The sequence below is a fragment of the Cynoglossus semilaevis genome, chromosome 20 (assembly GCF_000523025.1).
Source record: "Cynoglossus semilaevis isolate Cse_v1.0 chromosome 20, Cse_v1.0, whole genome shotgun sequence".
NCBI lineage: Eukaryota > Metazoa > Chordata > Actinopteri > Pleuronectiformes > Cynoglossidae > Cynoglossus > Cynoglossus semilaevis.
The window spans coordinates 10293670-10318787 of NC_024326.1; the positions used below are offsets into that span (position 1 = coordinate 10293670).

The following is a 25118-nucleotide window of genomic DNA, read 5'->3' on the forward strand; positions in this document are numbered from 1 at the left end:
TGATGAGAGACTCTTTGATGGTTTAAGTGCAGCTTTTTTCAGCCACCGGTAGCACTTCTTGATGTCAGTCACTGGACAATGTCTCTGACACTCCTTGGTCTTCAGACCCTTCTTGCCTTTAGAATGTTAGGAGTTCATTTTTGACCTGATTCTCTGTCTTAAACTGAATGGCCTCTCAACGCCTCGGGCGAGCAATCAGGCCGTGCAGTCGTATTTACGACTTGGATTCTCCTCACCATTGACCTGCTGACTCTTCTGGAGCAACCTGACGTGCTGTATTTATTCGGGGATGCCTGTTTTTCTTCCTTGCTTTAATTTTTTATTTTTTTATTTCACAGTAGCACTTAAAATTCTTCCTTGCTTTAATTTTTTTTTTTTTTTCACTGAATAGCACTGAATAGCACTGAATCACCACACACCACAGTCCTACCAGAACCAGGGCCAGGATTCAAACTAGCAATGCTCTGACTACCCTGTATGATTGACCCTTTAACCACAATAGCTGCTATATATCATCGCAGTGTGAATGGGTGAGCTGACGTCTCACACGCAGAGGCAGTTTGTGGTACTGCACCTGCAGTGGGGCTGGGGGTGTTTCCCTCTCTGGAGAGTTCTTCATGAACAGTACTGTTTGTCCTGAAGTGTCTGTGAATCACTGTGGTCAGATTGTTGTGGTCAGTCAATCAGAGTTTAAATTCCTTTGGTAAGTTTTACCAAATAAATCTCTTAATAAGAATCTAGCTTTTTTAAAGTTTTGTTATGGACCAGTATATTAGATTCTCTGGCTCTGCTCCATCCCTGGTGTGTAATAAAGGCTTCATTTGATTTCAGGGAGCCCACTGTGGAAGGGGGCACTCCACTGATAGACTACCAAGCCTTTCCTCATGAAGTGGTGTTGGGGGTAACAAGGCCTAACAGGGCAATATTACGGTGCATTTCAAACACCACCATCACGTCATTGTTTTGCTTGACAGCCATGAATGACAGAGATGGAGGGGAATTTTCTTCCGCTCCCTGGCGAGGGCACAGCCGAGATGCGCGCGTCTCCGTCAAGGCACCACAGAGCCGGGCTGACAGATAACTGATAACTAGGCTTTAAAAGAAATGAGAACGAGAGCAAGTCTAGGGCATCATAATCCCTTTGGAGAGGCATTCCATCTGTGGCAAACGGCAGTGACCGGGCTTGGGTAATTTCCCCACAGGATTTACAGAGAACATTAAAAAGGGATCCATGTAATATCCCCCAGACCCCAGAGGGGGCGGCAGGTATGGAGAGGAGCGTACACTGCCAGGTGCAGAGGGGACCGTGGAGAGACCTCTCCTCTGGCTTCACATGAGAAAACAGGACGGTACGCATGAACGGCTTGATGGGCCAGTGTATATATTATGTATGTACAGTATGTGACATGCAAAAAATAGAGCACGTTTATGTCGTCTAACCACATGGGATCATCCATCCGTCCATTCGTCCATCTAGTCTTCTGTCTGTCCGTCAATCCATCCATCTTTGCCTTAAAGTTTGGTACATTCTACACAGGTTGTCGAGCTGTTCTGTTTTTTGTTTTGTTTTTTTGCATTCCCAATCGTCTTATTTTGAAGTAAAATGTTGTTCAGTCTGTAGAAATTAGACCTGTTGCTTTGTGGGAAATTGCTTCTTAGATGAGAGGTAAAACATGTTTTGCACTTTGCAACGTTCCCAGTCTGCTTACAATTCCCCCAAACCATTTGGGAGCTTTTCAACATCATTATGTAGAAATGTCAAAAACCAACCAAAAAACAAACAACCACTACATTATTTTCCCAATGACCGACAGCCTTTTTCAAGACTCTATTTTTTTGCATAAATTGTCAATTAATTTTGTTTTACACCTTTCATCTATGTTCATTTCAACCAATTACCACAAAACACGTCCTGTTGTGTAAACATGTTTACATAAAAGTATAATTAAAATAATTTGAAGTTATCTATTGTGTTTTTCCTGTGGTCATAATTCCTGCTAATAAAAAACCTAACAGGAAATCTATCCTTTATTCCTTTATATCAGTTGTATTCCAAAAGATCAGTTTTTTTCTTATGTATTTTCCAATGACAAATTCTGTAAAATCCATGATACATTACCATCATAATAATCAAAAAAGAAAAAAGAAAGAAAAACAATTCCTAGATGCCATGTAAAATGCAAAAGTTAGTAGGGCCTAAGTGGTCTTTTCCACACAGTGTTTGGTCGTTTCCTAAAACAACATGGAGTCGATGTGCTCTGTGCAGCAGGAGACAGGGTTTTTTTTTGTGGCAATGTTACTCTCATTCACACGAGCATATTTTTGTTCACCACCACCCACTGTTTGGCAGCTGGGACACCTGGTGGGCAGCACTTGCTGTCTAGCCAAGGGTGATGTGGAAGAGACCTGTGGCCCAACAGGAGGCTCGGGGGTGTGAGAGACAGATGTCACGGCCCACGGTGCGGCGTGTCATATTAACCTCTGTCTCTGTAGCCGTGTGTTTCCAACACCGTTTTTCCAAGGGACAAACCAATGTGGGAAGTGACATGTCACCCTGATGGGTTGTGTGTGTGTGTAATCTCCTCTGTATGATGGTATGAAAGACTGACATGAGACGGTGGACCAAACACCAGCTCCTGTCAGTTTGATGCAGTCTGTCTTCTGCCCAATGATGGGGTTTGGAGTTCATAATTAATAATTTATAATAATTTAATTTAAAAAACAAAATCCTAACTGTACAGTTCTTAAACAGCTCATAAAGAACATAAACTCACAAAGGACCCTCAGTCCTACGTCTTTGAACTTTTCTTTTCTCGGCTAAATGGCTAAAAAATGAGTCTGAATGGCAATGGAAGCAGCGGTGCATGGCCCTGAAATTATGCCTGTCTGACGCTGGCCTTGGAGACACAGTTGAACAGTTCACCGCTGAACCAGATCGTTACAAAGAAAATGAATATGCACGTGGACTAGTTGAGTGGAAATCATAACTCGCCGTGGTCGGCCAGCGTGACAGCTTCCTGCTGTTCTGCACTTGGCTTGTGGCAGCTTACAAAGTTTTTGTTTTGATTATGTTTTTCTGCAGATCATAGGTTGAGAAATTGGCTCAAACTTTATCCCCCACTCCTCACCCCCGTGCCTACATCCTGCTCTTTTTTTTTACTAAAATAATCTTTAATTAATTTAGTCCAGGAGTCTGCAAATTTAAATGCAAAAACTGGACACCAAAACAAAATGCCTTTTTTGTGGATTTACCTGTTGTCCTCAACACATATTTTTTCATGCTGGCAATGATCAATAACAACATAACAACATCCTACATCCTAGACCCTGGTTTAGACAAAAAAGGTGTTCTTCAGTCCACATTATTCTTAAAGAATACTCCCAGAGTGCCTTAAATATACTATATACAGTATAAATAATATAGTATATGCAGTGGAGGGTTTGATGTATTCCACTAATCAATGCCTTTGCTCAGGGCCCCTAATATTTTCACAGGTCTCTCAGTGAAGTGGACTCGGTGTGATCCGCTGCACCGTACGGCCTGTCACACTGAGCAGAAACTCAGTGGAGCGAGGGAAGCCGGGACTGGAGGGTATAAGGAAGGGAGAACTGGCGCTAAGTGTGATGTGAAGGCAGCCGGTGACCTCCAGGGAAAGGCACACACCAGCTCGGTTCATGAATTGGTTCCACATGGGAACTGGCAAGTGGGAAAAGCGGAATAGAATTGTATTGACAAGCTCGACCCCAGCAGCCTCTGAGCAAGGCCATTAGCCATGTTGCCAAGTCATTGGGGAAAGCTTTGTCAGTCTGAGATTTCACTTCAGCTGAGTGTTGATGGGAGGACCTCTTTGGCCATTCTGTGCAGCAGCCAGACACCGAGGCAGAATCCAAATCAAAATGCTGATGAGAAAAACACAGCAAAACTTAAGTAATAAATACCTCTAATGCAGGGAAGGGATTGGGATAATGGTCCCTCAGCTTCTCTCCTCGGTTTTAATGAGATTATTAGAGTGTCCCATTACCCAAATGACTTGTTCTGCCTTTTGCTAACTTGTTTTAATTCACAGCATCTATTGTTAGTACCTGGAAGTAAGGAGGTTATTATCAGCAGAGGACTCTGGAGGAACGCAGTTTAACTTTGTGATTTACTTTCTGGTTGTGTTTAAAAGAGGACTTTATGGACTTTACACAGAGCTGAAAGATATCGGGGGGGGGCACAGTGGGAGAGCGGTGAGTGCTGTTGCCTTACAACAAGGACAGCTCATTTATCACAGGTTGTCTGGAAGATGTTTGAACAAACAGATAAAACATTTGGAATGTTTTTGGTTTTTCCCAAAGAGTAAAATGAAAACTTGTGACATGTACTTGTGGACCAGGTGTGGATAGTTTGTGGGCTGGAAGTAGTCCTCGAACCAGGGACATGTACTTGTGGACCAGGTGTGGATGGCAGTCCTCGAACCAGTAGTCCTCGAACCAGGAGTTTGAGTCATTTGGTCTAAAGGAATAAGTGGATGCAGGCATTTGGATCATGTTGTGAAAAATTAGCAGCAGTGCTATAATGACAATGACAATGTTATAAAGTTTTTAGGTTGAGACCAAAGAAGCAGATTAGTTAAAGGAAGGACAGTATGTCTGAGTACCTTACAAAAACAGCTGTACAAAAAAAACAAAGATGTCCAGACTCAAGAAAAAAAAAAAAAAAGAAAAAAAAGAAGAAGAAACTGGCATGTCTGAGACCTTAACACGATGCTGCAGGTCATTGCTGTGCTGTAAAGTGAGCGTTCAAGTGCAGTCCCCGCTGTTTGACATTGTGATGAGGAGATTTTCTAGCTGTGCTGAGAGGAGACGTCCATTGCGATCAGCTCTTCTTGTGGCAGCATACTTAGGAGGGAACTCTGAAAAATACACACCTCCGTGGCCTTGACTTCAGTTGGAGATCACTCCTACCAGATGAAAATGTCTGTCATGTTGGACGGGGAAGCGTTTTTAAGCCGTGTCAACCTCGTATTTCACAGAAATAAAACCTCATCTGGTACAAGCAGCTTAGAACGAGTCAAGTAATTTTTAGTTTTTAAAAAAGCCGACGAGAAACATTTAAAATATATGGATAAATCTGTTTTCAAAATTGCATACTTTTCATGCATGTTAGAGGTACAATTCATAACCATACAAATAAGTTAATGTGGATATAAATATTTATAATTATAAATAGATATATATACATATACACTCATATGTATGTGTGTATATACAGTATGTATATATGTACTCTATAATGTTTGTATATTTATTTCTATAAATACATATATAAATATGTCTGTATGTGTATATATATGTTTTCCTATTAAATGCTAGTACTATTATGGAGGTACTATAGTTCTTACAGTAGCTCTGTGTATATGTTTGCAGTCTCACCTTATACAGAATGTGTGTGTGTGTGTGTACTTGTTCCAAGTCTGGCTTGTCTATCACCACCTACAGTGTGTGTTGGCGGCTTCTTTAGTGTGTGTGCGTGTGTTGGCTGTCTGACTCTATAAGTCAGAGGAGTTGAGGGAGTTGTCAGAAGGTGGTTGCCCTGGTTTCCTCAGCAAGAAAGATGAGCGTCTCCTGCAGAAACCTGAGAACAAAGCAGCTACCTGCCTGACTGTAGCCCAGAAGAAAAAAAAAAAACACATCAAACACAGGGCTCCATCACCAGGTGCTGATGAGACTAATCAATACCTCTGCCTCTCCTGGTTGTAACATGCCCGTACAGTAACCCTCACAATTAACTGTTACTTATTAGAACGCGTCTCACGGGGAACAGCGCGTGGCTGCGGATTAAAACGCCGCTCGCTCCGTAATCATCTCAGCTTCTTGGTGACACTTTGCTGCACTCCCGTCTGAACTCCTGCTGATTGATTTCTTCAGATACAGTGCACGGCCTCCTCGGGCCTCACTAAACAAATCAGGAAGGTCTGAGTAGTTACATTTTTAGCTTCTTGTGCTTGATGCACATTACCCTGAGCAGCTAAAAGCCCTAAATACCTGTTGGGCCCCGACTATGACCATTTAGCTGCCATCAAGAGCCTGCAGAGACGTCAAGGAGGGAGAGAGAGACTACAGAGGATAGAGGGAGAGAGGGAGCACAAGAGAGTGGCTGATGACAGCAAAATCAATTAATTGAATGAGTGGACAACTCCTGCATGGGCTGGGTTGGAGCTCCACCGTACAACAAAGTGCACATTATGTATTGAAAATGAAGGGGTGGTGTGGGGTGGAGGGGTGGGGGGGGTCAGCTACAGGCCTAGCACTGAGTGATACCCAGGCTGTGTCTCCGACTGCTCAGGCTCCCTGTTGCTTCACTGCAGCTTAGAAATAAACACGAACACTTCAAGACACCTTTATGTTTTCCCTCCTGGGAAAAAGGGCACATCCTCCATCAACTGTTTGTTTATGTTTAGCTGTTCGTCTTTATTGAGTATGCTGCGGGTACTGTTATATTTCCTTTTTGCGCTGTTGTTTTAGTAGCAGAGCCACTGTCTGCACTCTGACTGTAGGTCTTCTTTGTTTACACCGCTCCTTCATTTCAGCACTTGAGAGAGCACCGCCAGCATTTGTGTTTCTGCCCCAAATGAAACAAAATATTGTATGATCAAAACCCTGTTTTTCATATATACAAAGCGTACTGTACTTACATGTTTTGTAAGATGCTGCTTCGTTAATTTCAAATATGCAAGTTCTTATTCTCTAATTCAGCACGGCAAGTCATCTATCATTGGGCCAAACTTGCAGTACAGAATAGGGATTTCTTCCTAAATTCAGACTAGACCAGATCAGGGGTGTACTGCATCGTTAATTTCAAATATGCAAGTTCTTACTCTCTAATGCAGCACGGCAAGTCGGGGGGCAGGGGCAGGAGGGCAGATTGCACACACAGTATATCATAACTTGGCATTTTTGTAAAATATTGGTAAATATGAAAGTTCTTGCTCTGGAATACATAATCACATACAGTAGTGGTTCCGAAAGGGTGGGGCATGGCACTATCATTGGGCCAAACTTGCAGTACAGAATAGGGATTTCTTCCCAGTATCAGTGGGACGTGTCCTACCGTATGTGGACCAGGCAGGCGGCAGTGAGTTAAGGACAGATGTTCTTCTGAATGAGTCTCTCTTGTCTCTGCAGAATAATAAAAAAAAAAGCTGTAAATATTAGAATTAGATTTTAATACCAGAATAACACAGCGTTTATATTTAACATACAACCTCAAACTCACTGCTACCTGGTCGCACCAATTTAATATGGAGAGCAGCAGCAGCTGTTTGGTTTCTCCTGCTGATCGTCTGATCCCTTACGTCTACACTATGATTAAACTCTCATCAAAAACCGCACAGAGATTGGCTTCGCTCTGGCTTTTCAATCTGGATAATTCCAGATTCAAGCACAACTTCCCAGGTACAGTCAGAGACATGATGTCACTTTGATGAAAATCTTTTATTCTTAAAATCCTCCCACGTTAAATAAAACATGAAAGAGCGGCTGAAGGAGAGCCGGACACGCCGGATAGAAAAGACAACGCTAATTCCTGGAACAGGATTTCAGGACAAAAGATACAGCAGTGCAGCTCTGCCTGTGTGTGTGTGTGTGTGTGTGTGTGTTGACCCCTCAGTCATCTGGGGGACTAACTTTGACCATTGACGTGGATTTAGCATCTGGCATCCTTTTGACTTTTCTCCAATGCCAACATGAAATAGAATGTGGATTCTTTGAAGCCAGGTGTCAAAACAGGAATCCTCACATGCAGTGAATAAGACATGACGGCAGCGCTCGTGGACAGGGCTTCCTTGTTTCAAGTTTTGTTTGGTCTCGTCCTTAAAAATACATCGCGTCCTGCGAAACCTGATGTGCCCTTCAGAATAACACGTGTAGCTGCTGAACTTGACAGAGATGATCTGATGTTCAGTAGATCATCACAGAGTTTTAACAGACGAGAGCAGAGGCTGATTAAGGGTCCTCTACGACAGACCAGCAGCAGGGCTGTGTGTGTGTGTGTGTGTGTGCTTGTTTTAGGGCGTGGGATTAGAGAGTGGTGTCAGTGGTTGTTGTCATAGTGGTGGAGTAGAGCTGATGTCAGGACAAGTGACTGCTGACATGAAGACTCTTGTCTTAAATGTCCCCGTAGTCAACGGTCGATGGTGTTTTAAAGTATTTCTAATTTTACGTTTGTGTTTATTTTGTATTAATAATTAATTTAAATGCTTTAAAGTGTCCTTCTGTCAATATGAATGATTTCAGCGTTGAACATATGCAGTCCATCAGTCCATCAGTCCATCAGTCCATCAGTCCATCAGTCCATCAGTGGTCATAGATGAGGGACAGCTGCTGCACTAATGTATTATTCCACTGCCACACTGTTGCTCTTTAGTTTTTCATGAAACAACAAACAGACAGACACACAGAGCTGCTGACTTTACAGCTGTTCTGTTTTCCGACCCCCCTCCCTCCCCCTTCCTTCCCTCATCCACCAACAACACATGGAACGTCTTCTCCCTCCCGTGTTCCACGCTACATGTGTCTCGTTACCCTGATTTCCAACAAGCGGTCATGACAGTGCAATGCAGTTTCTCTTGCCAAGATTTAATTGCCTGAATGCTGCATTTCCTGAACAGCCCCCCAGTCTCCTCATCTCAACTATTCCCTCCCCACCTCCTAGTTAAGTGAATCATTTCTTAAGATGCTCTAATGGCCCCGAACTGTTTGGGGATGATTTAATTTGCGTGTGAGGAATTCTAACCAACACTTTTTGGCACAGAGATGACTCATTATGTGTTCGGCCAAATGGATAATTAGATGAATCTGAAGATGAATTACAGCATCTGTGGAATGTTTGTCTTGTTGTTGAATACAGTAACTCCTAAAAGATTGCAAGTGGGTAAATCTGCAGCAATTGCATGTGATTGTTGCCCAATTAGGAGGTTTATAAAATAGTCCTAATATATTTTGTTGGCTGTAGGTTGAGAAAAAACATGTGAAGCTGCTTTTTTCTCATCCAAGCCAAGCAAACATGACATGTGGACATATCAAAACACTGCATTTGATTAAAAAAAAAACAATAGTGCTGATTAAACAAAGAGATTAAAAAAATACTAATCAGTTGTGCCTTGTTGTTTCCTCTCTGTATAACCTTCAGGCTCTCTACGGGGGCCGCCCCCTACTTTGAGAACCCTTGGAACAACAATCAGCAGTAACTGGACCACTTTGGTGTTTTTAATATCCAAGCTGCAGCTCCTTCATAGAATCTTCACTCAATAACAAACTCTTCCTGGAAATCTCACATATTGTCTCAGTTCACGGAGGAATTCAAACCGCTGACCTTCGAACCAGTCTGGCACCACTGAGGATAGGCACAATAACTGTGGCAATGTAGTAACAATGAGATGGTAAATATAACATCAATATAAATACGTTTCTGCTTCTCCCTGCCCTTTGCATTTATTTAGAATATTTTTTTTATATATTTTTTTGAACATAGTGAAATCAATACCGTCCTCCGATGATGACAGATGAACACAATCTGTAAACTGCAGGTCAAATCTGTCGTGACGTTTTACCTTGTTATGATGAAGTTTTATTTTTTTTTCCAAAGTTTGAATGACACCACCGGCCGCGTCGCTTCAGTACGTCATCGGTTTTATGAGCCGTCCGTGGACTTCCCTGGAAGCCTTTTTTTTTTTTTTTCTATCAGTGGAGCATCAAACAGCATGAGGCTGTGTCAGAGTGATATCTCCCTACTCGGCAGAGCCTAAATGATTTATGTATTTGTCATTTCTCATTTGTTGAAACAAGGTGTCAATGTTTTTGTTCCATTGCACCAGTCAAGCCTACAGAGACACAGAGATAAGGACGGGGACACTGTCCTTGAAGAAAACACCAAAGTCAAAGAGACAGTTTGTCCAGCCTCACATCCTTTTTCTCTTTGCTGTGAAGGTGCTGTGGTACAGTGGAAGGCATCACTTTGGTGATGAGACCCTGATTCTTTATATATCAATTTGGGATTTTATTAATTGATAGAAATCTTGTAAATTAACCCTGGCTAACAGTGTTTCTTACTGCATTCATTTATTGTTTGTTTTTTCCAGACGTTTATTTCCTTTTTTGTAAAACCCTGTTAGAATGACTTGACAATTGACAATCTTGAGCACCCCCCCCCACACACCCCTCCTCACCCCCTCTCCAGACGACAACACGTTCATTCAAAGTAAGTAAATGCAAAAAGTACTGTATTTAAGCCGAACGGTCCGACAGCCGTGGAAACTCTGGGTAAGCTTGGCCTCATCCTGTCAGTGCAGACGCTGACAGACAGGCTGTGCTGTGTGTGTGTCAAAGGAAGTGGTCCGGCGTAGACTTGAGGGATTCACTAACTGAGCAGTGAACACGCTAAGAAAGAAGGTGAGAGAAGAAAAGAAGTCAAAAACACACAGGGAGAGTGACAGGCACAGAAGGCAAAAGAAAAAGGAAAGTGTGTGTGTGTGTCTATGTTTGTGTGTGAGTGTGTGTGTAGGTATGTGGAGGAGATTTAAATTGCCCCAGGCTGGACTCCGTGTGAAGACAGCAGGGTCTGACGACTCTCTACTGCATGGGAGACAAGACCAAACAACAAGCCCCAAAGTATAAACTTTAACACCCTGTCCTACCTTGTAAACGTATGAGCTGGACTCAAAGACCAATTTGACATTTCACCAACTTAGTTCGTGGTCAGAATACGTTGTAGTTTTTGTCCAGGTGCTGCTGATTTGACCTGGTTTAACCCTAACCCTGTTGTCAATGGTTACACTCAGTTGGTGCTTCTAATTACAACCATTTCTTTAAAATTAAATATAAACGACTCAAAGACACCATCTATCAGAAATACTGTGTGATTAATAATGATGATGGTCGCTGTAACACAGTCTAATTTTAATATTTCAGGACAACATTAGAGTTGTCACCGAAATCCTGATTAAAGTTTAATTATTTTTTTTAAATTAAAAATTAATTCAAACCACAACAAACTAAGTTTTCCAGATCCAAAATACTTTGAATAATTATGTTTATTCATAAAAAAAAAAAATTAATGGAAGTGTTCAGAGCAGCCGTCTTTTTTTCAAGCCGGGCCACAGAAAATAATTTTTCCATCTTCTTGAGCCTGAAATTAAATACAAGATGTGAAAAGTAACTGAACTAATTCTTTATTTTATTTTTCCCCATGTGACAGGAGGTCCTCAGAAACCCAACAGTGAATGTGTGTGTGTGTCAGTGGTCAGCAGGTGAATGTGTCCAGATTAATATTATAGGCTACACAATGGTTTCAGTCAAACACAGTGTCAGTGACAGAACATTCCAGAATCTCAGACTGGACCAGGAGGCCGAGGCCCAGTTGTGGTCTGCTCTACGTTCAATTACTGTTGATGAAAGGGGTATTTTGTGTGGCGCACATCAGAGAGTGGGATTAGTGGAAGTCATTTCCGTGTCCTGGGTTGTTTGGCAAAGTTGGCCTGTAATCCTCCTGAGATTTTTTTTTTTCTTCTTCTGACTGCTGGCGTTTCTCTAGGGAAAATAAACTCCAACACCTCAGCCATGTTTGTTACACCAGTCACTAAGGTGTCAAATCAATGAGATGAAGGAGGTTTTACCTCTGGAACATTGGGCATTTTTAACCACAGCAAAATAAATTAAAAAAATAAAATAAAATCCAAGCTTGACATAGCCAAGTCTGTTGATCATTCAGGATCAACAGTAGAAGACGGTCAGGTTAGGTGACAGTGAGGAATGACAACGATACGATGGAGATCAATCAGAAAAGTCATTTCTTTAACATCACAGGATACATTTGTTGTGAGTTAGGAGCTAGGAGAGGAGTGGACGAGGACCAAGGAACCACTGAAGTGTCCTACAACTTAAAACTTAACTTTACTGAAACATGAATGGACTTCACTGTGTGTGTGAATATTTCATTTTAATTTTTTTTGTGTGAAGTCTGACAAAAAGCCAGAACAGGATTAAATAAAAGAACTAGTTATAAATTAAAAGTTATAATTAAACTGAACTTTCAGGAATTACATTTAAGCGAAAAGATCCTTTATTTAACAGTTTAAAAAACATAATAAAAAGTTTTAGAGAACTTTTAGAATTAGAAATCAAGAAAATATTATTAATAGTTTTACATTGCTATATTTATTGCAATATTATAATGATTTAGAAAAAGAACTTTAGGTGAAAACAGGTTAGAGATACAGGTTTGATCAAGTACTTTATTTCTTCTTCCTCCTCTTCCTCTTCTCTGTCGATACAAACCTCCCTACAACCCTTTTGTCACCTGCATTATGTATAAACCTCTTAAGAAACTCGTGAATCAAACTGCTGTAGTACACGATAAATGTACTGTTCAATAGTTTATATTCATATACCTCGTGGTTATCGATGCTGAGACATTGGCCTCACAATACATCCATTAATGTGAAATATATGTTCAATACTGTATGTGTTTGCAGATTACACTGTCAGGCTAATTGTTTCTCACTTGGCTGCTGTGACGCAAGACAACAATTGGATTTATCTTAAAGTGAAAACAAAAACAGAAACATTAAGCGACCACCACCCTGCACAAGTTTCCAGAACTGAAAAGTAGTGAGAAACCCCGGCGCTGATTGACAGCCACACACACCTACATACATAAAGTGGAGTTCACAGAGGTTCATTTGCATCAACACCAAGAGACTTTTTGACAATTTTCCAGTCACTCACTGCGGGGAATTTTCTGGAGATAATGATTTGGTGCAATCAGACTTGTTTCTGCATTTTCCCATTCAACAAATCCCACCTTCACAAGGCTATTTCAGAAGATAATTGCAGAAAAAAAAAACGACTGTAAAAAAAAACATGTCTGAGTGCATCACATTATCCATCTGAGAGGAAGATGTGGAACAATTTTACAGAGCGACTGTTTTGAGTTTTGAGTTTACTTTTCCAATTAGCAGCTCTCCACCACAGATGTGTCAGCACCAACCGACTCTGTTTAATCCAAAATGGTTGACGTGGTCTCAGTCAGACTCATATAATAGTCCAGGGCTGTGGGTGTAGTAGGAGAATGATAGAAGGCAACACAACACTGCAGTGATCGTTTGTTTTCAACACAGGCGCCGTGATATTGCTGTGAAATTGCAGAATAAGTAGCTTCTCACTCTGACCTGACGGAGTCTTCACATCTCAGTCCTTCCCCAAACACAACCAGGCAAATCGACAGCACAATTGATTTCCTGATTAATGTCCTTGCCCACCTACAAGCATCCAAGCCTGGAGACATAATTTCCTCGTGAGCGTGATCAATAGCTGCATCAAGATAAATAAATGCTGCAAGAAAAAAGAAAATTTTGTTTAGCCAGACCTCTGAGAGCAGAGATCCTAAGAACTAAATGCTGTTTAGCCAGACCTCTGAGAGCAGAGATCCCAAGAACTAAATGTTTTTTTTACCAGTTTATTTTATTTGTTCTTTTCTTTCCCCGGTAACTAACCTGATAAAGTGCATACATTGCAGAAGTGAGGATGAAAACAATGAAGCCAAAAATGGTCTGAAGGTTCCTTTAAATACTGCCTTGCAAAAATGTACGTGTTAAATCACCGACACTGATAATTAATTGTTCTCACAAAAAGGAAACAATAGAGAAATGTATAAGTATAAAGAGGTGAACACAGGGAGAAGACGACGAAAGAACATTTATTTGCTGATCTTAGAGCAAAAAATGACGTGGAGCTGCTTCACTCTCTAATTCACCTGTCGATGTTTCAGAGAAGCTGTAATTTCTTCTTTCTCAGAACACTATTATTTCATTAATTAATGCTGTGTTGTCTCTCTTCAAACTGTAATTCTCTCATTGACTTGTTTCACCCTTTAGAAAAAAAAGCACAGAGGTGACTCACACTTCCTGTCTCCCCCGTCTCCCCCTATGCTTCACAAATGTTTTTTTTAGACTGATATTGGCAGCAGACAATGTGAACACACAAATGCTCAACATACGGGCAAGGTCACGACAATGCCCTTTACTCCCCACCCTCAAGGGGTCGAGGTAGACAGCCGATAAGTCCAGTTTCGCTGTGAAGTCATAGGTCCAGCTTGGACACACTTGTCATCTTCAACATGTGACATTAGACCATGTCGTTTTTTCATTATTTTTCACCGTTCAAGTCGAAGGATTTTACTGTTAAAATATTTCCATTTTGATTGGAAAAAGAATCCTGAACATCACAAGTAGTGTTTCTTTTTTTTTTCTGTAACAGTCTGTGGCAAACTGGTCAAAAGGTTCGGGCTTGTAATTGAAGGATTCAGGTTCAAGTCCGGGCCTCAGCAGGACCAAAGACCGAGTTAAATGCAGAGAATAATTTCTCTTAATATAAAGAAAAATACTTCACTGACGTGTCTGTTACAAAAACAAGGTCCAGAAGACGAGGACAGAAGTTTTGAAGCTTCCAATAAATATTTCTAATAAATCTGTTTTGTGTGAAAACCTCTTAAAACTTTGCCTTGCTCTCCCGTGCACAATAATTTTCCTCTGATTGTTTCCAGCACCAACTTACAGCAGTTCTAATTCATCACATCACTCCCTGGTGCCGTTAAGCAACCCTAAACAAAAAGCGGTGATTCATGTGTGCCATGCTCCAGACCAGTATTGGTCGAGGCCACTGACGACTTTGAGAGAATAATTAAAGCGGGGTCTAAGTGTTGCTCAGGGATATTTTACATGCAGTAGGAGGGATGGGACAGGGAAGCGGCCAGAGATATTGATTACTGCTGGGATTACAGAACCATGAGCATCGCTCTCAGTCCAACAATGTAATCATCAGCCGCTACTTGTAATGCACAGGTTGCCTCGGCTCCACCAGGGGAGTGAAGGATAGAGGCAGAGGGAGAAGTGCAAGTGGACAGAGAACAGATGGGTAATGTTTCATTTGCTTGTGTCCTTCAACTTATAATGAATATAAGGTTGAAATGTTCAGATAGGGATTTTTTTTTTCTTTGTTCGCATCAGTGCCATGCTATAATTAAGAGCTTATCAGCGTCTCAGGTGAATAAAAAAAATTGTTTTGGAAACGTTCGATTGTCTGACACCTTCGGTGTTGAATTAGTTCTATTGATTGCATTAATAAAAACAGAAGCTGCATTTTCTGCTGATTATTTCCCCTCTTGTACAGTCACTGCAGCACCAGATTGTTTCGGGGGAAGATGCACAGATGTGGGATGACAGAAACTTTAGAAAAGAATTCTTTTTGAAAATGCATGACAGTGCTGATGCTGCAGTTTTTTCACTTTCTAGACAAATATTTCCCACTGTTGTCTAACTCTCAACTCCAGCAGCCTGTACTGCGAGTGGCGTAACCTACATCTCTTATGCCGGATATTCATACGTTCACTTTGAAACACTTTGATGGATTTGATGAGTCTCTGAAATGAAGGCGGCCCACCTGCCCCTCAGTGCTGCCTCACTGTGGTTATTCCTCATTACTGTGATGCATTTGTTTCAGAGTGTAGCAAGAATCTGGTGGATGATTTATCATAGCAGTGCATATGTTGCATGTTAGAAGTATGTTGTAGATTTGAAAACCAACGTGCATAAGTGCATGCATGTGACGCGGCTCTGAATTCGGCCATTTTGGAGTCGGTGTGATAAAATCTGCCTAGACAGTTGGATACAAGTCGGTGTGATAAAATCTGCCTAGACATCAGAGAAAATATTTTTAAATGATAAATTCCCAGTCAGTTGGATACGGCATAGTAATGTGGCACGGCACCGCGGTTTGGAATCACTGGCTTAAGCCTTTATCAATCAGTGAAGATGACCTTAAATAAAAATAAATGTCAAAAAATATATTAGCTAAATATTCAGTATTTTAATCAAGGCACAATAACTGAAGAATTGTGGTGCAGTGTCACGGCGACAGAAAAATGACACCAACTGCATTCATATTGATCTGCCATAAGTCTGCTTTGGCTGTTTGTCTTAGAGATGACTCTATTCACAGCAACGTCATCAGGTCTGAGGAAGAAAAAAAAAAGAAGGAAAATTCTGTTATCGTTCCATCACAGACATCTTGATATTTGTCTGTTTGTGATCATTTGTTTTTGACCTCTGAGTCTGATCAGGCCACATCTGTAACATTTTCTAAAACGATAATATTAATACATCACAACATCAGTGTTAGTGCCATGAATGATTCTAGACACAGTGTGTTGTTGTTTGTTTGGAGAGCAGCTGCACTTTGAAGAGGAAGTTCTCCTGAGGTGGTCAGGAATCCATCTTGGTATTCTTTGTGGCGCCGTAGCCCAGGGGCATCCCTCCAAACCATTCCCCCTCTAAAGTAGTGAGGCTGGAACATCTAACATAAGCGGTCCAGGTGACATCACGGCGTGTTCCTGTCTTCTCTTCTCGAAAGTTTTGCCGAGTGTCTTCCAAACTTTCCTGCCACTTTTTGACATGCATTCCCATACAAATGCTGCTCCTTCAGCAGGTAATAGTGTGCTGAGGTGGGAGACTGGCTTATTATACAACCTCACGGTGAAAGTTTCACCCATGGTTTATTCTAATGTCTGCTCATATTAATCCATGTGTTTTTGAACACTATCAGTAGTGACAGCACTTTGTAGTTGAACAGTGTCAGTAGATGAAACCACTGTTTTAGGTCTGGATGCTGAGGCCTATTCACTGACTGAACAGACGACAGACATAACACTGGGGGGAAGTGACCATTGGTTTATCATTAGAGGCCAGAGACAGACGTCCATGTTGTCAATACTCAATCAACTCATGCCTGCTGGTGGTAGTGGGGATTAAAGGAGGATATATATATATATATATAGTACATATATATATACTGTGGATATATGCATGTATATGTATCTATACAGATACATATATGTGTATATATACATATATTTATGCATGTATTTTGATAAATTATGCAATCTCTACAAAAGAAATGAAATTCACTCTAACTCCTACCAAATCCTGTGTGTATCTTATCATGAAACCGTTTATAAACTAAGATGAATCTGTGTTTGGAGAAACTGAGCCAAAAAAAAAAAAAAACAGCAACTCAATCCGCACTGCAGAAGCCGGAGGAAGAAGCCAGAGTGTAGATTTCTTTGTTTAGGGAAAAGAGACTGTGCAGAGCTTCTCTCAGGTGGCACTTGTCATTGAAGGAGCGCAGAGCGATAACCTGGGGGGCTGCAGATAAGTGAATCTAAAGACCTCAATAAAGCTTAAGCCAGGAGAGGTGGAAGACCCAGGCAGATATTAGTCCATCTATCATTTCCTTCAGCTGATCAGAGAGTGGAAAAATATAGCACACTTATCTAATCTGCCTAGTTCTATTTATCTCTGTCATCAGTGGCTGTAGATAGACACTACAGGTGACTGCATGGATCGTTGCTGACGAGATCTAGTGAGTGATCGCAGTCGTCCACCGGTGTGGATTTACTGGATGGAGGAAAAAAAGGAAAAAAAGAAGAAGAAAAGAAACAGTGATTTAGTGAAGAAAACAAAAAGACAATGGAGGTGAAATACAAGTGATTGTATATATATATATACATATATACACATATATACACATATATACACTGTTTCGTTATTGTAAAAGTGTTTGTAGTGAACAAGGGAATTATGTGTATATATTTGAGACACATATGTAAATATATTTATATGTATGTATTTATATTTTGTATATTGATATGTATAGCTTCTTATATTTATATATGTATTTATATATATATCAAATTGTAGTACATTTATATAAGTATTTTTTCTACATCTACATCCTATGTACATACACCTCTGTACACACGTTTCTTTACAATGCTTTCATCCCTCAATGTACTTCACTTCAGTGTTGCGACATAGAGGCGTCGTCGTATGGCCACCTGTCAAGGTATTCCAACAAAAAGCTGCTGAATATTCCGCGCACATATCAATAGCGAGCTGACATTAGACACAGCCTACAGGACGTTCAGTTCCCTCCCTTTGAGATCACACGCTGGTTGTTTCTCTTCCATTCCGTCTCCAAGTCAGAGCTCTATTCAGGAAGATGAACACAGGTCATTTGCTTTACGTCCACATCTCTTCCATTAGCACGCGGATGGTGTTGGCTTTGCTGAAACTGCGGCCAGAGGTCACTGTCAGTGAATTAATTGTGGACTGCGAGACACAGAATCCCCAACAACATATTGATCCCGGGATGTTGAATATGGTAAACATTTGTGGTACGGAGATGCTTTAAGCATCGGGGAGGATTTCTCCTCAGAATACCAGGAGTGAGTCAGGTATTCACAGGGAACTGAGTGAAATAATGGAGGCGTCACTGTCATCATTAAACATTTAATTTGGTCCTTTGTTTTCGTCACTGGCAATTACCTGGTGGATAAGTCCATGATTAAATTTTTAATGCCGCTGTTATTGATGTTTGCTTTTGTTCCGAGCAGGTTTAGTTGTGATTCAGCTTTCATCACTGAAACCTTTTGTTTGGGTGTGTGTGTGTGTGACTTGTTTGAAGAAATCTTTGCATTTTTAATCATTTATCTTTGAAACATTTCTCCTCAAAATGTATAAATCCTGTTTAAAAAAATATAGCATAATACAGGTTTTACAGTTAGAACTAGTGTTAACTGACCTTTGGGTCCACTGAAATGACTTTTTTAATTTACTTTTAAAAACAGAAAATTATATTTATTCCATTTTCAACCAATGGGCATCGTTTTCTTTTTGATTTGATTCAGAGTTGTACCCCGTGGACTGACGACCTGCAGATTGTCATTGTTCTGAAATTCAAGCGCGGATCAGTTTCAGACTTTGTCAACGTGAAAATAGAATCTGTTGATTCTTTTTAATTATTCCCAACACCACGCAGAGATATTCCTCGGAACTTTTGTTCTGCTGTTCCCACAGTCTGACACCCCCTCACTGAGCAGCCTTCTGTGCTGGAGAACACAAGCTTTTAGAAACTTCTGGCACTTCTGTAAAAAATGCTAATTGTAATTTTTGGGGACTTTTGTAACTGACTCTCAACAATTTGCTTGGATTCAATAGAAATCTGAAAGTGTTCTTCTCATTAGGATGCTGTGTTCACTGTGGAAACTGCTTTGGCTTCCTTATCTGTCCATGAATGACTCGTTTGAGCCCCTCTGATTTTTTTTCTTTCCAGCAGACCGGACTTTTATTACATTTTATTCTTTCTTTTTTTTTTCCCTGTGAGGAATCATCACAGAGCTTCCTCAGCTCTAAGAAAATGTGAGAGTGGAAGAGTGGTTAATGCTCCTGCCTTACAGCCATGGTTCTTGAACATTTTCTGCTGCATTTGTGATGTATGTCTGCACATTTATTGTACAATTAGGTTTTTTTTACTCATTTTTTTCCCCCACTGTGGCACGATTGAAAAATTAAATATTACCCTCTGCAATGGCTCCATATCAACCATGGGCCCCTACCCCACACTTTGAGAACCACTACCTGACAGCAACAGTTTGGTTCATTGGTTTTGACCACATAGATATAAACATGCCAACCACACACACTGAGTGGCTGTGAGATAGTGAGTCTCAGCACAGAAGAACCTGTGAGACTTTTTCCTGTTTTACATTTTCTTCGACGTGGTTATTATAAACGTTGCCTTTACTGGTCAACACAACATGCAGGTCATGTGATGAGTGATGATAAGTCATGTGAACACAGAGTCTGGTGTTCAGAGCAGACAGAAGCCCTCATTCAGCCACAATGGTGAGACTGCAGAGCTTTTTTTTTATTATTATTTCTACATCTTCTCTCGTTTCATTATGCGCCGCACGTTCCAATGACTTCACAATACAAACCAACCATTCCTGGAGCTGACATCATTGTCATGCAGCAGCTCCCAGTTCAGTCGTATCCTCCTCTCACATCTACCAACTAAAGCCCCCTCACAAAGCCTTAAAAAAATCGCTGCCTCGGGAGGCAGCAAACCACGGCGTAGCCGGCCCTGCCAGGTGCTGCATTTAAAAACCAGGCTTCTGCTTAACCAGAGATGAATTATTTAAACGACAACTGAGAGGCATAAATAGAGCCAATACCAGACAAGGCCCAACAATCTGTAGCCCCTAATAGGACCCTGGTGGTGTTGGTGTGGTCGTCTTGTGTAAGATCAGTCAGATCGGTCCCCCTCTGGCTCTGGGTAACATGCTGTTCATCTTCCTTTGACCTTGCCTCGGAATTTCATAGTCAAACCAAAAAAATTCAGTCCTACAGTAGTGTGTAGCTGTGAGTCTGTGTCAGAGCAGGAGATTATTTAAGTTAAATTAAAATGTATATATATAAGCATTTTAATATGTGTTTTTTTACTAAATATTTTACATTTGGCTAGTTTTTTTTCTCTAAACAAACCCAGACTTGTGGTGTTTCTTCATGGTTGTTCAGTGTAAATAGTCCATTCTAATCTGTTGCCCAGTCAGGAGCTCCATGTTGTGGAGACACCGGAGCACTCTCCACTCCAGAGTCATTAACCCTCTCTCCATCTGCTGACACAACAAAGTGAACAACCGCATAATCAGAAGACAACTGATGGAAAGATATTAGCCTGGAGGAAGGGTGAGGGCGGAGGAGAAAATGTCTTAAGCATTTCTTTAAAGAGAACACCCCCCCTCTCCCCCACGGGCTGCTCATCAGGAAATTGGGGTGTCAGCTTCCTGCCAGGGCTCATTGACCTGACAGGGCGGGTTTGCTGGGCAGCTGTCACCGACGTGTCAGTCTTGTTGTCAGCCAATCAGTCTTTGCCAACAGGGAGGAAGCTCTGAGAAAGAGAGAGGGGGTGAGGTTTTGTTTCTTGTCGTGTCATGAGAGGAAAAGTCATAAAGATCTGAGAGAAATTGGTAAAAAAAAATCTTTGTTTATAAAATATATATATTAAAAAAGATATTTCTCAACATGTCCTTCATTGTCTTAACGCTTAAGACAAACAGCGTCTCCATCAGTAGGGTGGTCTCGATACGTAACAGGAAACACCTCATCAATGCACCATGTGAATTATTAGACAAGTTAAGAATCCTCTTCTTCTACTAATGAAAAGTTGACTTTCTTCTTCCTTGTATCCGACCACCAGCTCCCCTGCTCCCTCCGAAGGTCAAACAGGTCCTCGGAGAAAATGTGTGTTGGTGCAGTGGAGGAGAACCACTCTGTATGAGTGGCCAAAAGGCTGACCAAGTGTCTCCACGTTGGACCTGCCCCTCAACCTGGGCATGTCAAATTTCTGGGGCACGGGGCCTGGCTCCCCGGGGAGTGGAGTGGAGGGTCAGGAGGATGAGGTAGAGTGGGGGTGGCATAAATAAAATAACAGTTGTATTTCACCTTGGAGTGGCTGGGTGTCTGCTGCTGCTGCTGCTGCTGCTGCTGCTGCTGCTGCTGCTGCTTCTCCTCTATGCAGATTTAAACCCAGAAAGGCTTGTGGATAACCTTGGGAAATGTGACAACTTCCTCTGGTTCTATATTGTTTTAGCTCAGGGTGTGGTCAATGTTGACGTCTGATATCCGTCAGTGACAACTTACCAGCATAAATTACCAGTGGTTTACAGTTTTGTTTTGTTTTTTGCCATATTTAGGAATGTCTTTCACACAGCTGTTGTGTGATTAATCAGACTAAAAATGTCCAAAAGCTAACAGTCAGCTCTTGACATTAGCAGCTCAGCAGCAGCAGCAGAACAACACAGTAGCTGAAATGACCCCGTAATTTTGCTACATCAAATATGAGAAAGCGTTTGTGTAGGTAATGTGCTGCACGCGAGGCAGCGGGCTGCTGTGGGTGGGGCTTACTGCACTATTCATGTCACCATCTGCTACCTCTCACAAAGCTTTGCTCCACAGGCCCATGGGGTCTGGAACCAAGTGGTGGGCTGCGTCCCTTGTCCAATTCCTTCAGCTACGCCTAAAGCTATTGCACAAACATTTGATTTAGACCAACTGGTGCCGCCGCCCTCACTGTTTCGATGTTAGCTGCACCGCCATGTGCAGGACAAACATGGAAGCAGACCACTTGTGCGATTGAAAGTCTGCTGGAATGAGTGCAGCGTGTTTGGGAGCAAACAGCAGCAGCAGCAGGGGACTTCCACTGCAATAACAGAGATCAATAAAGAAAGCACGAGGAGGGCGGCAGAAAGAGGGCGTCGGTAAAATCCCAAAGCCAACGCATGAAATATAAATGCTGTTGAAATGGACGGGATTTATTTTCGGAGCAAAACTTCCACAGATGAAATGTGGGCTGTGTTTTCCACTGCTGTCAAAAGAATGGGAAACATCTATTGGCAGAACGGCTCAGGAGACTGTTGACCCGCCGCCCCGTCTGTCTTTGAGGTGATTAAAATCTGGCAATGGCCTAATTAAAAGCCTTAGTTTGCACTTCTGAGTGAGTGTGTGTAAAATAAATCCCTGCTCTGATTAAGTGTAATATCCGTGGCGAATATCTCTGAGAGAGGCTATGTAATCGAATGGAAACATCTAATCAGTATGCAAATTGAATAGCTCATTTGCTCATTATATTAAATGAGCCGCGACTGAATTAGTTTGTCTCAATTATCTCAAAGTTGTGCCGGGCGGCTGTTTCACATCGTGGTATTTGAGCTCATATTAAAGTCTGGCCATAAAACTCCAGGCTAAGTAGGTGGGCTTGTCATGCTCCACATTAAGGACCACCCTGTCGGGTGTCACCTATGACTGATGACCAGACCATAATGTCATAATATCATCAAAGAGTGAGTGGAGAAATGTGAAGGCCAAACCTTCATGTGGCTCTGTGGGCTGCCGTAGTCTGACAGTAGGGGGTGTGAATGAGACAAGTAACAGTAACAGGACGGGGCTGAGTTGAATAAATACAGTACAACAATATATGGGAAATTAAATATCTCTAGAAATTAGATAACATAGGTTCATATTTGAATGACGACTATAGAGGATTTATTTTTCCTAATGAGCTGACCCTGATGCCCGGTATTCATGACCATTCCTGACATGGAATGATTATGAAGGTACTGTAGTAGCAACCAGCCTTTAGCCTCTAACATATAGCTTCTAAATAAATAACAGTTAAAAACAAACATACAGTGGGTACAGAAAGTATTCAGACCCCTTTAAATTTGTCACTCTTTGCTTCATTGCAGCCATTTGCTAAAATCAAAAAAGTTCATTTTATTTCTCATTAATGTACACTCAGCACCCCATCTTGACAGAAAAAAACAGAAATGTAGAAATTTTTGCAAATTTATTAAAAAAGAAAAACTGTAATATCACATGGTCATAAGTATTCAGACCCTTTGCTCAGTATTGAGTAGAAGCACCCTTTTAACCTAGTACAGCCATGAGTCTTCTTCACTGTGCTCTTTGGAACCTTGGCCAGATCTGTGCCTTGCCACAATTCTGTCTCTGAGCTCCTTGGGCAGTTCCTTCGACCTCATGTTTCTCATTTGGTCTGACATGCACTGTGAGCTGTAAGGTCTTGTATAGACAGGTTTGTGCCTTTCCTAATCAAGGCCAATCAGTTTAATTAAACACAGTTGGACTCCAGTAAAGGAGTAGAACCATCTCTAGGAGGAACAGAAGAAATTGACAGCATGTGAGTGTCACAGCAAAGGGTCTGAATACTTATGACCAGGTGATATTTCAGTTTGTCTTTTTTAATACATTTGCAGTTCTGCACAAAAGAGCATTTAGGTAAAGACCAAGCTGCTTGTTAAACATATTAATTATCTTTTAATTAATTTGTTCTGTATCCATTTGGTAGACATATAATTATCATTCTTATGTTTTGTTGTTTTTGTTTTTTTTTACTTACTAATAATGTGCTTGATATTAAGCTTATTTGTAGATGAGTAAGTTGCCATGACATGTTGCCATGGCGAGTAAGTCACCACAGTATGAAAAGACAGCAGGTGGAAGCTGGAGCTCAGTGGTGTCCTCCAGTGAGAAGTGGGAAATTATATATATATATATATGTATATATATATATATATAATTTAAAAAAAATTACAAAGAACTGAAGGCCAATGCTCTTCTTCATACTGACATTTTACTGGTATATTTTTTGGATTATATAGAACAAGGAAAACTGCTTTTGTGAATGAATATTAATGTAAAAGTCAGCCTTTAAAACTGTCATCATCAATTGTTTAAGAATAAAGTTTTTTTTAGCACTTTGACTAATTTAGACTGAATTTATATACTATATTTGTTAGTTTCGTTCAGCACTTCTTTTTTTTTTTATCAATTTGAAAAAAATGTTTAATTGTTTTTTGCTTCAATACTGCCCTCATGTGGTTTGGTTTGCAGGAATAATCCTAGACATTCGTGATAGCAAAAGTCAGTTTGTGGCTGCATGTTGCTGCAAAAGCTCAAAGTAGAAAAAACAAATTATCCATTTAAAGTAATTTAAATGGTTGTGGTAATTTTTATTTAATCATCTCGATTATCATGAGCAAGAACAAAGCAGGTTTAGAGTTTTAAAAAAAAGCTGAATAGATAATAAATATTGGCTGCTTTATCTTTAGGTTGATGAGTGTCTCTCTCCATGGGAGATGTCACAGGCTGGTCTGGTGCACTATATGAAATATAAAACAGGACGGGAACACCGTTGACAGCCATGTCACAAAGCATCAGTGAGGATGACAGGACCAAAGACCGCGTTCTGCTGCACTGACATCCCTGCAGCTAATCTGAAGGTACAGGTCCTCACAGCTGCTGTACCCAAAGATGGAGAGGGGGTCAATAATTTAGCAGTTGCAATATGTTGAGGCTGCTCCTACATTAAGGTCTCCATCTCTGCTCGGCTTGCACTCTCTCTGTCACTTTGACTTTCTCTCTTTGGTGAGTGAGCATTTTTGACCGACTGCGTCATTTTTTAGATTGAGCTACTTTTTTGATTAAAGCAAAAGTACAGAACCAGGAACCTGCCTACTACAGGCCAGGCTTCTGTACTTGTGGAGGGTTGTTGTTAACTGGCCACTGGGAGGCAGAGTTTCTGAACTGAAAGTTGAATAGTGTTTTGACAACCAAAAAAAAAAAAATGGCATCAGAACACACTACAGTATGGAGCGGAAAAAATCT

At 41.1% G+C, this 25118-nt stretch overlaps 1 protein-coding gene across 2 annotated transcripts in view; it reads left to right on the plus strand.

Moving 5' to 3' along the window:
- Window positions 1–25079, plus strand: part of vav3b (vav 3 guanine nucleotide exchange factor b) — a 100579-nt gene extending 75500 nt beyond the window's left edge. Inside the window, exon 29 of one of the 2 annotated variants that reach the window (XR_003048704.1) lies at window positions 24563–25079. The gene's annotated coding sequence lies outside the window, so the exon portion shown is untranslated. Of the gene's footprint in view, window positions 1–9172; window positions 10147–24562 lie in introns of those variants that run through there. The other variant, XR_003048705.1, reaches the window with a different exon arrangement.
- Window positions 25080–25118: the final 39 nt, after the last annotated feature.